The sequence below is a fragment of the Equus quagga genome, unplaced genomic scaffold, assembly GCF_021613505.1.
Source record: "Equus quagga isolate Etosha38 unplaced genomic scaffold, UCLA_HA_Equagga_1.0 203_RagTag, whole genome shotgun sequence".
Taxonomy (NCBI): Eukaryota; Metazoa; Chordata; class Mammalia; order Perissodactyla; family Equidae; genus Equus; species Equus quagga.
This window is the reverse complement of record NW_025798627.1, coordinates 1,393,179-1,408,804: the sequence shown is the minus strand read 5'-3', so window position 1 is coordinate 1,408,804 and position 15,626 is coordinate 1,393,179.

The window sequence follows — 15,626 nt, the reverse complement described above, 5'->3', positions numbered from 1 at the left end:
GACTACGAATTCTTGGCATAATAGAAATAAATTCACCTTACATTGATTTACACTCTACCATAATAGGGCTAACAGACTATTTTTCTTATATTGTTATTCTCTTTTGAAATGTATCTCTAGCAAGATGCAAAAGCATGTTATTCTATCTTTATTTATATAGTTATAGGATGTTTAAACTTTCTGATCATAAAGCTGCATTCCAAAAGTAGAAGTCTGGTCTAGACTGGCTTCCCTCTTAGGTTGTTTAATATGAGGATGAAGAAATGCCTTCTCTGAAGACTATATCAAACCAGCCCCTATTTATAGCTAAAATTCACCTCCTACCATTTCTTAACATTTGTGTTAAGACAGGAGGTTTCTGGGCCTACTCTTTTAAAATACGAATATCCTTGGAAAAGTTAACATAAAAAACTGTTGAGATTAGAAAAGCAAATTATTTCCATGTGAAAGCTAGTTAAGAGGAAAATCTGTAAGAAATGGGATATGGAAGAAAAATCCTCATTTCGAGGTGGTGGTGAGGAACAGGAACCCAGACACTCATTAAGTAAGAAGAAGGCTCTACAGGAACCAAAGAACAAGATCAGAGTGTGATTCTGGCAGTGTGGATGAGCAAATATGGATCCATCTGTAAGATTCATATTTCTTAGTTAGGGGCTCATCCAGCCACAGCGCCTTCCCGTTCTTTGCTGGGATGGAATATTGTCTTCTTCTACTATCTGCCACCAAAGGTAGGAGACGATAGGAAGCGGGTAGGTCCTTAGGTGTATGCTAACCAGATGGCCACTGACAGAGTGTCATTGAAATATATCTCAAAGAACCTTGATGAAAATAATACCTTCTCCACTGTTAGAAAGAGATGTTTAAATTTCCCATTTCTCTTGTTGCAACGTTTAGGGCCTTTGGCCTCTCTGTTTTCCATGGGGTAAGGGGCCTAACTTGTATTTGATGAGCTTAGAGAAAGAACTGAGCTCACTGTCTTTTCAATAGTAGAAGAGAAAATGATGAAGGTATTGAGCTGGTGAGAATAAGGCAAGAGAGAATTTTCAAGATGAGAAGAAGGATTGAAGGAAACAACACCCAGAGGAATAGACATAAAAGGAGAAGGAGGGGAAAGGAAAAAAGAGAGGGGATAAAGCAAGAACCAAGGGCCAGGGAAGACGGAAGTACTCAGGACATTTCACTTAGTTAAGAATTTTGCTTACATCATGTCTCTTGACATTTTTTTTTTTAATTGACTCTTTGTTTGCATTTAATCAAGTAGCATGTGTAAACTAAAGACGCCAAGGAGAGTGACTTAGTAAAACCAACTTGTATACCTGAGGGTCCCATTAGGAGAAAGGACACCAGTTATTTGAACAGACAGAATTTATATAAAGAAGTGTTAACTAGTCATAAAATTGTTAACTAAATAAGTGAAAGAATCAAAAGAGCACACTAAAGTGTTGTAGAGGCGACAACTGCAGGAAGAAGCTACCACGTCTAGGGCTGAAAGAATAAAGGCAAAAGGCTGGAATTCTTACAATTTAGAAGATTGGAGGAGAGGCCTACAGAGCTGAAATTCAAATTTCTGAATAAGGGCACTGCTGGGCTGGTGCTGGCGTCTCTAAATGTCTGAGAAGCCTGGTTTTTCAAGTATTGTACAAACTGCAAAGTGGATCCACACACTGCTATGGGGAGTCACCACTGCTGCCAAGAGGAAGAAGTGCTACTGGGGTGATGCTCACGAGACCAGGGAGCAGACAGGAAACCCATAAGAAGCTGATGCGCACTGACAGTAATAGGAAGAGAGAGAAAGCAGCCTCCCTTCTCCATCTAGCACCCCCCTGTGGGCGGAGCCTAACACAGAACCTGCTGGTGAAGCAGAAATGTTTGCAGAGGCCCTGCCCCAGCATTGTAAAATGGGGTCTAAGAGATAAGAGACAATAGCTTAAGAACTGGCACACAACCTTTAAAAAAGTTATCTTCTTAATTGTTTTTATTCCTTAATTTTGAGGAGATTTCATAGAATAAGGAAGGCAAAACTTACAGTATCCTTTATTCCAGTTATAACCTATTTTAAATAAACCAGATGATACAACACCTAGATTTATTTTTTTAAATAATAACAATTAATTGATTTATAGCAAATTATTATGGGACTTTGCTCCATTCTAAATCCCCTTTTGTCTATTAATACTCTTACTCAACAAATATTTATTAAATATTGAAAGTGTGTCAGAAATTGTTCTAGGTGCTTGAATTATATCAAGGAATAAAAGAAACAATATCTTTGCCCTCAAAGAATATGATTCTGTTTATACAAGAAAGATAGAAACATTCATAAAAAATCAATTGCAAATATTTTAGAGTAGATCTCGTGTACAATGTGAAATACTGGTATTGTCAATAGATTTAAAGGTGTGCTGAGTCTGGAACCTCTACAGGTCTATCCATTTTTCCTGTCCACTCTCAGATGTATTTCCCTCAACTGCTTCCCGGATCTCTAAATAGAATGAGACAGGTAGTATATGTGATCAAAGTCCTACAAATCCTGCCATTGACACAACTCACACCCAAAAGCCACATCATAAAAGCCATAGAAGTTTCCTCGTCTATCTACCAACCCACAAAATGTGAAGATAATTTAGTGTGAATAAAAGAAGGAGGGAAATGCAGGGTTTATTTTTGAATGATGTTGACTAACATGCTTCCTTTAAATAAATATTAATATATGTATCTTTCTACCACATAGTAATAGTTTATAAACTCAATTTTAGTTTAAGCCATTTAAAAATCATCTCTGTAACTTTACGCCTATTCAAAGAATTGCTCCGCTTTATGCTGAGATCATGTAGTGTTTCTTGGAACCACCATGGTCTCATTAAATTTATCTTCCACATTTATTTTTAAAGATAGTCAGAGAAATCTCTAGAAGCTCAATATAGCAGACTTGAATTGTGACACCTCTTCCCGAAACTCCTTTCTCACTGACCAAGATAGAACCTAAGACACAAGTATTATATCACAGTGTTAACATTTTAAGAAGATGTATGATCTTCAAGCTCTTGCAAATAGTAGATTCACTGCCATCAGAAATATTCAAACTTAAATACAAACGTTTAACAGCAGCTAGTCCAGAGCTTTACACAGTAGATGCTCCATTAAGGTTTGCTGATCATATGTTTTATCTATTTTTAAGAATAAATAAACAAAGAAATTCTTCAGAATCCCTCAGCAATTCCTCTGTTTAACTGGCCTTATGCTAGAGATGTTCTTACTACCATCCAAAGTTAATCTCTCACTTTTCTAGGCCTCTCTGCACCATAGGTCAGAATTATTTTCTTAATTCTTCCTCCTGTTCTTGTGCTGCTAAAACAGAAGATCTGAAATGTCACCCACGGTAGAAGATAAGGAGATGGTCACCCATCTTCTCACATCCTAATTCTTTAATGGCATTTCCCAAGAAGGCAGACCTCAGCTCTCCATGTTAGACATGCAGCTGAACGTGTCATCCAATTTTCTATATGATAAGATGAAATATAAACTCTCTTCATAACCTAGCTCAAGTCAACTGTTCAGATTACATTTCAACACTTCCTCCATCTATCTTCTGAATGCCCGTCCAGAGCCACCAAGGTCCAACCTTCACCCATTTCCCCTTTTTGGCAATGTCATGTTAAGACTCGCTACAGATTGGAAAGTCTAGATCCGAATAGAGAAAGTTAAAATCGGTTTCGTCTCCACCTGATGTGCAGTGCCATTGGAGTGATGAAGGTCCCAGCTTTGCTTGTTGTAGAAAATTCTATTTCAAGACCATCAGTGCTGACTGTGAACTTCACAAGTCCTGCCAAGTCCTTTTCCTTTTGGCTATCAGCGACTTGGCTTCCTCCAGCTGCCAGTCGTAACCTATTAAATGCAAACAACTTTAAAATAACATTTCTCCCCCGACACAAAACAACAAAAGCTGGGTTTCTGAGAGAAGCACACGGCCCGGCTTCTTTTGGGCCCTGCCTTTGAACCATTTTAGACTTTCATAAAGCGAAAGAGCATTGGTCAGCCATTGTCTTTTTAAACATTTGATCTAATTTGGTTTATCTTTTATCCTAGGACTGAGTGGGAAAGTCTTTACATTACAATACTAATAAGAAAAAAAAGGCTTCCTGAAAATGAAATTCTGTCAAATGTGATGTTTGTTTTCTAGTCACGAGGGTGGACTGCCTGTTCTAGGAGTAGCTGGAAAGGGGGAAGCAGAGGAACTTGAAAGAAAAACAGATTTAGAGTTGTGTTCAGTAGGCAATATTATGAAAAATAAAATCCTTTCGTAGCCTGTCATCTTGATGTTATGAAACCCAGTAGTATGTTTTTTCTCCCTTTCAAATGAATTTTGTTTTTAATAAGTTTGGCTAAAAGTATAAATGCTTTTGGCGAGGTCAACTTGAACTTGTGGGTTTTCTTAGCCATTAGGGTCTACACCTCAGAGAGTTTTCTGTTTTTACTGGAAGTTTAAATTTTGTTGACTGAACTGGCAGTTTCTTTGTGTGAGCACTTGAGGCCTTTAATGTTTTCTTTTTTGGTCTCTTTTGCTGTTTAAAAGAAAGACTTGAGGATAAATTTGGTGCCTTGGATAGATAAATAAATCTGACAAAATTATAAATGAGTCAGTTAACTGGAGCAGGAAGTGGAAAATAATAGTGAATTAATTTTAAAAAGAAAACACACCCCTCAGTAAAATGCACGAAACCCTAACAAAGACAAATGCCACTCAGAAAAAAGTTTAATATTTGAAGTAAAGGAAATAGTCACTTCTTCCTAGTGCTAAAAAACAACTAAACCAAAAAAAAGCCCTAAAAGAAAATATTGTGATAATATCTTCACATGTGATATATAATAGTTAACTTTGTACCTTACGAAATATTTTTTATTTGTGTAATGAATCTATTTAAGTATGTTAATAATCAAATTGTATAATTGCTATATTTTTATTAGAAATTCATTATAAACAAATTATCAAATTTATTTATGATTTTAAAAAGAATGAGTCACAGAGACTATAACTTGACCATGAGAAAAACAGCTGACTTTATAGATTCAGACTGGCTGAGAAAATCAGGCCTTGACTGTGTGAAATAAGAATGGTTGTCTGTGGGGCTGGCCCCATGGCCGAGTGGTTAAGTTCGTGCGCTCCGCTGCAGGCAGCCCAATGTTTCGTTAGTTCGAATCCTGGGTGCAGACATGGCACTGCTCGTCAAACCACGCTGTGGCAGAGTCCCACATACCACAACTAGAAGAACCCACAACGAAGAATACACAACTATGTACCGGGGGGGCTTTGGGGAGAAAAAGGAAAAAATAAAAAATCTTTAAAAGACAATTCATAATTGCTTACCATTTAAAAAAAAAAAAAAAAAGAATGGTTGTCTGATGCACGTAACACATCGGTGCTCACAGAATAGACGTGTGTCCTGAGGGATGGTTGTATCCAATGGCTGAGGGAAAGTGAGGTAGGACATATAACTGCTTGGCCTTCTTTTGTGCCTCCTACTGTGAGTAGAAGAAAATCTTCTAAAAAGATAGGCAAAAGTCCCTTGCTTTTGTGCAACTCAATTGCGCCTCAAGATGACTCATTTTTTGCAAATATGAGGCTTGGGGTATTCAGGCTATTCAGCAATTACTGCAGGCCAGCTTTAAGAACCACAATAGTTTGCTCCATTTTCACACTCTGCATAACAAGGAGTCACTACATATAGTATTCATGCATTATCCATTAGTATCTGAATAATATTTAAAGGAAAAGCATTTCCTTAATAACTCAAAAGACATTTAAGTACTTTAGAGGGTGGGGTAATTTTGACAGGTTTTAATACATGCACTATATATATAAGGATGTATACAGAATAGGGCTAGCTAATTAAAATTTTGAGTTAACTCTAAACTTTGAGATATATATAAGCAAGTCCTAAATTGATACAGTCTTCTGATCTTCAAAGTGGGAATAATATTTGCCTCATGAGAACTTTTAGAGATATGTTAACATAGACAAAGAGCTTCGAACAATAGCTGGTGCATGGTACATGTTTAGAAAGCACTGCTTCATTGTCCCTCTTCTTTGTGGGGAGGCAGCATGATATACAGGAAAGAGCATGAGCTTTGTGCAGGTGCAGCATGGGGGTGTGGGGGTTAATCATACCTTGTTTGGATTGTATCTCCAATACCTGCAGACTCGTAAACTTGGCCAAGTTCCTAACTTCTTAAAGATTTAGTTTCCTCATCTGTAAAATAAAACAATACTCATTTCAGAGGATGTAGTGTGGATTATACGAGACAGCAGGGCTGAACCCGGTGCCTGAGACACTGCAGGTGACCATTACTCTCCTCTCACAGCCTAGTCCTGAAACAAGAACATCAATTAAAATATACATTACATACACACACACAAAGTTGCCTGAGGCCATTTATAACTCGAAATTTAGCTGCTCTATTTACTAGAGATCCTTGATGTAATTATGATGTCGGTTTTGGGCTTTCTATGCATAGCTCTAGAATAAGAGAACAGGTCCTAGTGTCCAGCAGACCTGAGTTCAAATCTCCATACTGCTACTTAGTATCTCTTCCAGTTTTGCAGCTTTATATTATATTTCAAGTCTTTTATAGGTTATTCTTGAAGTTTTAACAAGTATGACAAAGTTAAAATATCAACACAGCAAAAGACTCAGTGCTGTATTTTAGGGGACCCTGAGAGCTTCCTTCAGAGAGGTAGTAGAGACCACGTTCAGAGCATCAACATTCAGGAGCTGGCGTAGTCGACTGTTAGCCTTCCAAGATGGCCCCCGGTGATCCCTGCCTCCTAATATCCCTGTCCTTATGTGATCTCCCCCTTGAGTGTGTTGATAGGAACTACCAACTCACTTCTAACAATAAAATATGGTAAAAAATGATGGTTATCGCTTCTGAGATGAGGTTATAAAAGACAATGATTTCCGTCATGCTAAACCCACACTCTCCTTCTCATTTGCTGCTCTGATGAAACAAGTCACCATCTTGTGAGGCCACACCTTGATGCAGCCTTGTGAGTGGGCGAGTCCAGCTAAGCTGCCTGAATTCCTGACCCACAGAAACTGTGAGATAAGAAATGGGCTTGTTTTAAGCCCTTAATTTGGGGATAATTTGCTATGAGGCAACATACAACTAACACACATGAGCAGGGCAAGGACTGAAAGTATGTTGGAATAAAATTATGATGGAATTCATAGATTAAAACAGAAAAAGAGAACAATTTATGCTTTATTATCAAATGTAAATCATTTTAATGCCACTTAATTATTTAGACTGCCCTGCTATTTTAGTGCCTTTACTCAATTTTTTTGAGCCTTCATTTTAACAATTATTTCTTCTCCAAAATCTTACTTGATTTGGCAACTCCTAAATATCTAAGTTGAAAAAGAGAAGCCAATGAAGACAAGTCACCTAATGAAGAGTGTTTACAAAACATACAGCACCTGTACCATCTGCAATGCAGCAGTCCACCACACAAGCAGCCGTTCAGACAGGCAGATATACTTTAATTAGGAAAAAGCTCACCTTTTTTATATGCTTCAAAGATCTCATAAAAGACAAATAGAAGTAAATCCAATGCTGAAATTATCGTCCTAAAAATTATCAAAAACTGTTTTAAGAGATTTGTTGTAACCCATTTCCCCAGTATGGAGCATTTTACTAAGTGATACTGTAAACAACTCAAACCAATCAGATTGCTCAATGCTGTGTATCCCAACAAGACTGCCAGGCCATTCTCTTTGACTGGATCAGCACTGGCAGTCTCTCTGCTCCCAATGATCCAAAAGGTTTCCCGCCTTGCAAACTACAAAGTCTGAGTAGATGCCATCTTGCCTAGGAGAGGTTCGGAGTCAACATCTCAGAGGGGAGATTCATTACTCTGTGGGACTCCCAGCCCCGCCTTGGCCAGGCCCTGGCTCAGCCAGAGCAGAGCAGCCCTCACTTAGATCACCAGGGTTTGGAAATGGGTCTTTGAAACTTGTTTGGGCTTGCGCTATGGCTCGTGGTACTCATGCTCTATACATTTAAACAAACATATATTTTAAATTATATACCTAAATTTACATATTCAAATATAAATTTTTTTCACCGTGCTATCTTTTCAGAGAACTAATGCCACCTAATGTCTTAGCAAGAGCAAGAATATTTTAGAGCTAGAATCAAGTCATTGATTCTGTCATCCTCTAGCAAACACATCAACATAGAAACTTCAAAGGAATATATCCACCAAGACCTACAGCTCTACTCTATGTTACACCAAAGCTTCTGTCTGAAAAATGTCAAAGTCAGTCATTCATTCTTTTTAGGTATTGTAAGTTGGCTAGAGCACAGCACTAATTGCCAGCAAAATGCTGGATTTAATAGTTCTGAGGGCTCCTGGATTCCCTCTGTTCTGTGGCCACAGACTGAATCCCTAACTCTAGCCAGATGTTTTATGAATGAGCAAGACCACAAATCTATCACTAATACTATGAAAACAATCCCAGTGTCTGATAGACTAATGATAGTTCATAAATATCATCTTCAAATGCAAAAAGAAAATTCCTCTACAGATCCATTGGCTGGTTTGATTTTATTTTTCATGGTACTGATTGGTTTACAGATTTAAATGATTACTTATTTTGGCCTCATGTTTCAAACCTCCTTTCCCCAACAGCCCAAAGATTCTAGCTCACATAAATGAAAAATAATACCCTAACTTTATATAAATTACATAGTTATGCATTCACCAGCATACAGAAAAAATATAATTTAAGGTTGGTAAAAACCAAATTAATTTTCATTTACTTCTATAATATTTTACAGTTATTTCCACTTCTTTCATTTATTATATTTCAAATATTAAAATTGATATTAATTACATTCCCAGTTAGCCTTATCACATCCCTACATTTCACTCAGAATGTGTCAAGGAAGCAAATAAATAACTTTGAGAGTTAATGTTATGATGTTTGAAAATTATCTTCTTTATACAAGAATAAAGTACCATTTATCAATTTCAGCTACTAGAACCAAAGTTTGATTACTGTCATGGAAGAGTAAAAGAAGTTTGGTATATTAGAAACTTTCTTAAAGTAGCTTTTTTTTTAAGATTGGCACCTGAGCTAACTGCTGCTGCCAATCTTTTCTTTTTCTTCTTCTTCTTCTCCCCAAAGCCCCCCAGCAGCTGTACATTCGAGCTGTGAGTGCCTCTGGTTGTGGCATGTGGGACGCCACCTCAGCATGGCCTGATGAGCGGTGCCATGTCTGCGCCCAGGATCCGAACCGGTGAAACCCTGGGCCACTGAAGCGGAGCACGTGAACTTAACCACTTGGCCACAGGGCCAGTCCCTAAAGTAGCTTTATAATTTATTTTAAAATTGGCCATAACTTAAAGAATCTGATAATACGATAATCCACAATATTAACCCAAAAAATCACAATGTTTATCATGAAGTAAAACTGAGGGAAAAAAACTTTATTGGTGCCAAATTAAATGTTTTCAATATTTTATTCTTACATCAAGAGACTTAAAAATGTTTGCCTCATACCATAAACATTTATACTTCTGAGCATTTATACCAAGGAATATAATCAAAATTGAGAAGGAAACTATTTACATTTGTTCAAGTGAAAATTATTAATAATAGAAAAAAGTAAAATTAACTAAATGGTCAACAATTGGTAAAGGGCTAAGTAAATTAAGGGACAATATGCGATTAATTCTCTACAAATATTTATTTATTGTCTCTTAACATGCCAGGTATCATGCTTGTCCCTGGGGATCCAGCTGTGAACATGGGAGATGAAGATCCTAATCCCATAAAGTTTACTTTATTTAAAATGATGTTTATGAACCATTTGTACCACGGTGAAACATGTGTATAATGGTTAGTAAAAAAATTACATAATCTAAAAAATTGTTTATAAAATATGATCATAGTTATGAACAAATTAGGTATAGAAAAACATGAAACATGAAAGAATGTTCATTGTGCTTTTCTTTGTGTGGTTGGGTTTTGAGCATCTCCTGTTATGTTAATATTAATTAATAATAATATTCTAACAGCCTTGTAATAAATTACCATGCTTACAGAAAAATGACTGTAAATCATAACAAAGTTTCCTGGAAAACTTCAAGTCTGAATTCAAAGCAACTAAACAGATTTCTAAAGGCTAAACAAAAACAAAATACAGAAGGTAGAAAACATGAACCTTTTTTTTACGTTTTGATGTTTGCTGGTTTAAGTGGCAATTACGTTTTCGATTTCCTAAGCTTAAACCATCCCTGTTTTGAATCCTACTTCACCATTACGTATACACTGCTTAGGTTACACAGTTTTATTATTTTAGCACTTTTCATTCTATTTGTGACATAGATCTGTTTTTTTCTGTAGCACTGGTCTAATTTTAGTCGCATGTTAGTTTCGTAGAAGGAGTCTAGAAATGTTCAATCTGTATTCAAGAGCAGTGGGACTGACAAGATAGGAGCGGCTTTGGAAGTCTTGTTGACGTGTCTGTGGTTGGTGCTTATACCAGGGAGGATCTCTGAACAGATTTTCATTTTCTTTTATGATTATTGAGCTAATCAGAATTTCTATGTCTCTTGGAATCTCTTGATAATTTATACATATTTTCCTGGAAAATGGATTTTCTTTAAAAATCTACTCTATATCGGCAGTGCTATTTTGTTTATTTTAATGTTTTAGTCTTATTGATCAAGGCTGCTATCCTTAAATCTGGTGGTTTGTGCTCTACTTTATTAATTTCTGCTTTTATCTTTATTCACTTCTTCCTCCTACTTACATTTTGTTTACTTTTTTTATTCCTTTTCCAGTTACTTTAGTTGAATACTTGATTCACTCAGTTTTCATCTTTCTTGTTTCTAATAAATAAATTTAAGATCATTATTCTCTTAGCAACCATTTTGGCCAAATCTTGGGGTTTTTAATGTGTAATGCTCTCATTATGCTTCATTTCGAAACAGTTTATTTGAATTTTTATTTTCTTTTTAACCCAAGAATTATTTATTGGGCATTTTAAATTTTTCAAGTGCATTGATAATTTTTATTTCTTTTTGATCCTAACTCCTAATTTTATTGCACTGTGGCCAGACATCATGCTCAATATGAGTCCTGTTTTGGATAATTTATTAACAATTTCTTGTGGCCTAACATAATGGTTCAGAGTGCAGGCTTGTACTCTGAAGGTGCCTCACACATAGTAAATGTCATGAATCAAGGTCAATTTTTATATATTTTGCATTCACATTTGAATAGTATGTGTACATGATTTTATTTATGTATATTTATTTGTATTGATTTTGTTAAATTCTAAATCCTTACTTATATTTGTGAACTTGATCTTTTGAATACTAAGAGAGCCATGCTAAAGTCTCCTACTCTTTGAAATCTTATATTTCTAACATTTTTCTCTCTATATTGAATGATATATTATTTGTTGCATAAAAATGTATTATTTTATTTCATATCTCCTTGGTGGATTTTATCATTTAAAGGTCTATTATTTACATAATTATATCTACTTTCTTTTGTTAGCATTCTCTAAATTATTTTCTAACTTTCTATGACGTTTAAAAATTTTCTGTTTATAAGCAAACTTTTAATTGAAATATGTCATTTTCTCTTTGGTGTATCTCTTCCAAATTGTACACATGTGTGTGTGTGTAAGTATGTATATTCTTTTTTTACCCAAACCAAATATGTATTAGAAGTTGAATTTAATCCATTTACAATTACTGAGGTCATTGATATGTTAAATTTATTCTTGTCATCATATTACTTTTCAAATTTTTCACGCCTTCTTGCCACTTCTTTTTTATTGCTTTAATACCAGTTTTTTATCTAATTCAAGAAAATTTATTGAATCTATATTTATTCTTTCAGTAGTTTAGATATTTTATACACTGTCAATATTCAATGCATCCCTCTTCCCATCCTCTTTCTAAAAGAAACTTGCTTCTATTTAAGTATTCATTCTCTTTTGCACACCCAAGTGCGTGATGGCAAGCACGTCCCATAGGGAATGATTTATTTTTTTGTCCATGTCAATTGTGGAAATCTCACCTCTTTTAACTGTGATTGGTTTAATCCTGGTCATCTGATGTAATTTCTGTTTAATCAAACTAAATCTACTTGGAACTTATTGGAAAACATTTTCTGGATTGATTTAGAAAAACACACACACATGAGGAGAAACAGGCTTTCTTCTTTTACTATGTGTTGTCCTAAATAGATGTGATTATCCAGAAAAGCTGATGCCATCTTCCAGCTATCTTCTAAGCTGAAGACAAGCCGCCCTCTGAGGTGGCATGAGGGAAAACAGAAAGAAACTCAGTCTCTAGGTTATTGAAGTCCCCACATGAACAAACTAAGGAACTGCCCTGACTTGGAATGTCTTTGTAGAGGAGGAAGGGAAGAGACTGCCCCTATCATTTAGGTTATCTTGAGTTGTATTTTCTGTCATTGCAACTGAATCATCCTAACTCTTGCGATATTTAAAGTCACCTTTTTCCATCAATATCTAGACTGATAATCTAATCAGTCTCTAGACCCTTTTACTAGATTAAACAAGACAATAAGATTTCACTTCCTATAAACTCTGTCCCCCTCATAAGCCAACTTTGTTCACTCATATGTAAATTTAGTTCTATTGTTTTAAACTATTATATTCTTCCTCTACCTTCAAGTCTTAATAATTATCTTAAGCCTTCTAGTCTTATTATCTTCCGTTATTTATACTTAGAAATATGTTTTGTTTCTTTGTTTACTTCTTTTCTTGACTCCTCCATGTTTTTCTTTCATGGTTTTGTTTTTGTTTGACATGAGAACATTAATTCTTTCAGATTAGTGTTGAGTTTTATCTTGGTCAGGCATGAAACCCTAGTTTTATAAACATCTTACTTCATAGTTTTGAAGATAGTCTTTACTGTCTTTCAGCATCCTATGTAAAGAAAAATATGTTAATAGCTTTTCTCTTATTCTTTATAAATTGCCTTTTCCCCTCTGAAAAATTTTGTATATTTTTCTCTTTATCCTCTAGTACATTTCCTTAGGATATTTATTGATCTGGGCCTTATTCTGTTTTGTTTTGTTTGCTTTTTAGCTTTTGTTGTTGTTTTAGTTTTTGTTTTAATCCTGCTGTGCACGCTAATAACAAAAATGTCTTTCTTCAGTTCAGAAGCAGTTTTCTTTTATTATTTTCTTGTTCATTCCTTTCTTTCCATTCTCTTGGGTGTTTCTCCTGTTAAAAAGGTGTTGGAACCACTGGCTCTACCCCTATTTTCTCCTTATTTTCTCCATTTTGCACTTTGTTCTCTCTTATCCTGTCCATATCTTAGCTCAATCTTGCAGTTCTCTCTGTCTTTAGCCATATGCATTTTGATACCCAGCCCAAAAGTAGAATATTCAAGCAAACACATTTCAAATTTATAAAATCTGTTTCTTTTTCATAGTGGTCTTTTTTTTTTTGTAATGGATGCAATAGCCTGTTCATTACAGCTACTATTAATTACAATTATTTCAAAGTTTAATTTATTCCTTCTATCAACTCTGAACATTGAGGGTTCATTCTGTTTGTTGAGTTGGGTGTGTTTCTCATACGTTACTTTTCTTTGATCATTTAATGCTCCTTGCTGTCTTTTCATATTCATCGATGAGAATTCACATCAACAGTTGTAGTTTATTTATTCAGTGGAAATGGGAATTCCTGTTTGCCTGAAAATAAATGCAGGATCTAATTACTGGTGTCCACATTCAGAAACAGTGCAAGGGATGGGACAGTGTGTACGTCAGTAGATGAATTTATTTTTCGGTTTTGTGGAAATGTACCCTTGAAAAAGGTATTCAAGAATTTAGCTGCTCGTCCTTATAAGTCAGTCAGACACTTCCCCACTTGTATGGGTCAACTTAAAAGTAGTTCTTATCAAAAATTCCACTTCAGAGACACATATCTTAAGACACTGCAACTTTGGAAAACTTTAAGATATTCAATTCACAGATCAGAAAGTAAGAAACTTGTAGACAAAAAAAGCATTTGGAAGGAGTTGTATGGGTAAACAATGCAGAGTTATTTATCTTGAGTATCTTGAGGTGATTCTTGGGTTCTTCTGAGACTAAATTATTTGTGTCAGACTTTAGGGTGTGAGTTCTGCAGCTCTGTGCACACCTTCATGGCTTTCCAACGCTTTAATCAATTTTTATTTTTATATTGTTTAGGGGATTTAGGGAGGAAAGAGAGGCACACCAGCATGTTCAGTCACTTATTTTGAACAGGACCAGGTTAAATCAGCACTAATATGATGAAGGAAAGGATTCGATAAGTAGTAGACAATAATGAAGCATAAGCATATATTGCTGTATTTTAAAATTTCAATCATAAGGTTAAAAAATATCTTACAGACAGAATAAACAAGTCACCTACAAAGTGAGCCAAATCAGATTGATCTCAGATTTCTCTACCATATAAAGTTCCAGGAAAAAAAAAGGAGAAATATGCACTAAAAAAACCCCAACCACATGATGCCTACAGATCCTAGAATATAGTTTTGTGATGGACGCCTAATTTAAAAGAGACACATTATTGCAGGTGCAAGGGCTCAAATAAGTAAACCACCACAGACGATTTCCGAGTAAGTTATTTGAAAGGTATCTTTTAAAAGTGATGTATCAAAACGACTAACTCACAAATTTTAAAGAGTATTGTGAAAAGATTGTCAATGATCATTGAAACCTGTTAGAGAGTTTAAGAGGAAAGTGACAAAAATTATCACTGAAAGATAAAATTAATAACAACAACTTGGACCTAAAACTTCTAGATTATCAAAATAAGGGAAGGTATTACCAAAACTCAGGAAGGGATTGTGTTGACAGGGTAGAAGACCAGGTAAACCATTCTAACATCATATTAGGGCAGAAAAAGTCATTAGATCCTGGTTATTTTACACTGATACTCAAATTTGAATGTTTGGATGTATGTGTGTTTTAAAGGAGAAATTAGCAGAATTTAAACTAGATATTCCAAATGACAACAAAAAAATCAAACAGCCAAGTTTTCCTAATATAGAGGTCACAGATTTGAGTAAACTGTCAAAGATTGTATACTTGAACACAAATCTAGATGTTCAGTAACACTATCTGAGCTGTTAGTATTAGGCCAAGCCCTATCTTCAAGTCCATTCATTTTTATGCAACTTCATAGATAAGGCATGTATACTTTTAATCATTTTACTTTCACTCTTCTTTCATAACTTTTATTATAATCCATTTCATGTCTAAGGGCCTAATCAGATTTGATAGGATTCAGCACCCTTTTATGGTCTTTAGTTAAACTTATTTTTGTCTGATTTTCATTAATCAGAAGTAGGTATAGTGTTCACATAGTTTATTATTAATAAAAATAAACCATAATCTCTCTAATCTCTCTATGCATAAATCACGTTATATATATATCATTTGGGTAACAAACACTAGATTTATGGATTTTCACAGAACTTTTCAAGCTTAAATTATCCCAGATTGGCAGGGGGCAAAAAAGTTAAACTGGTTCCTTTTTCTTGCCATACATTTTTTAAAGCATTTTTGCTTTCTGTTAAT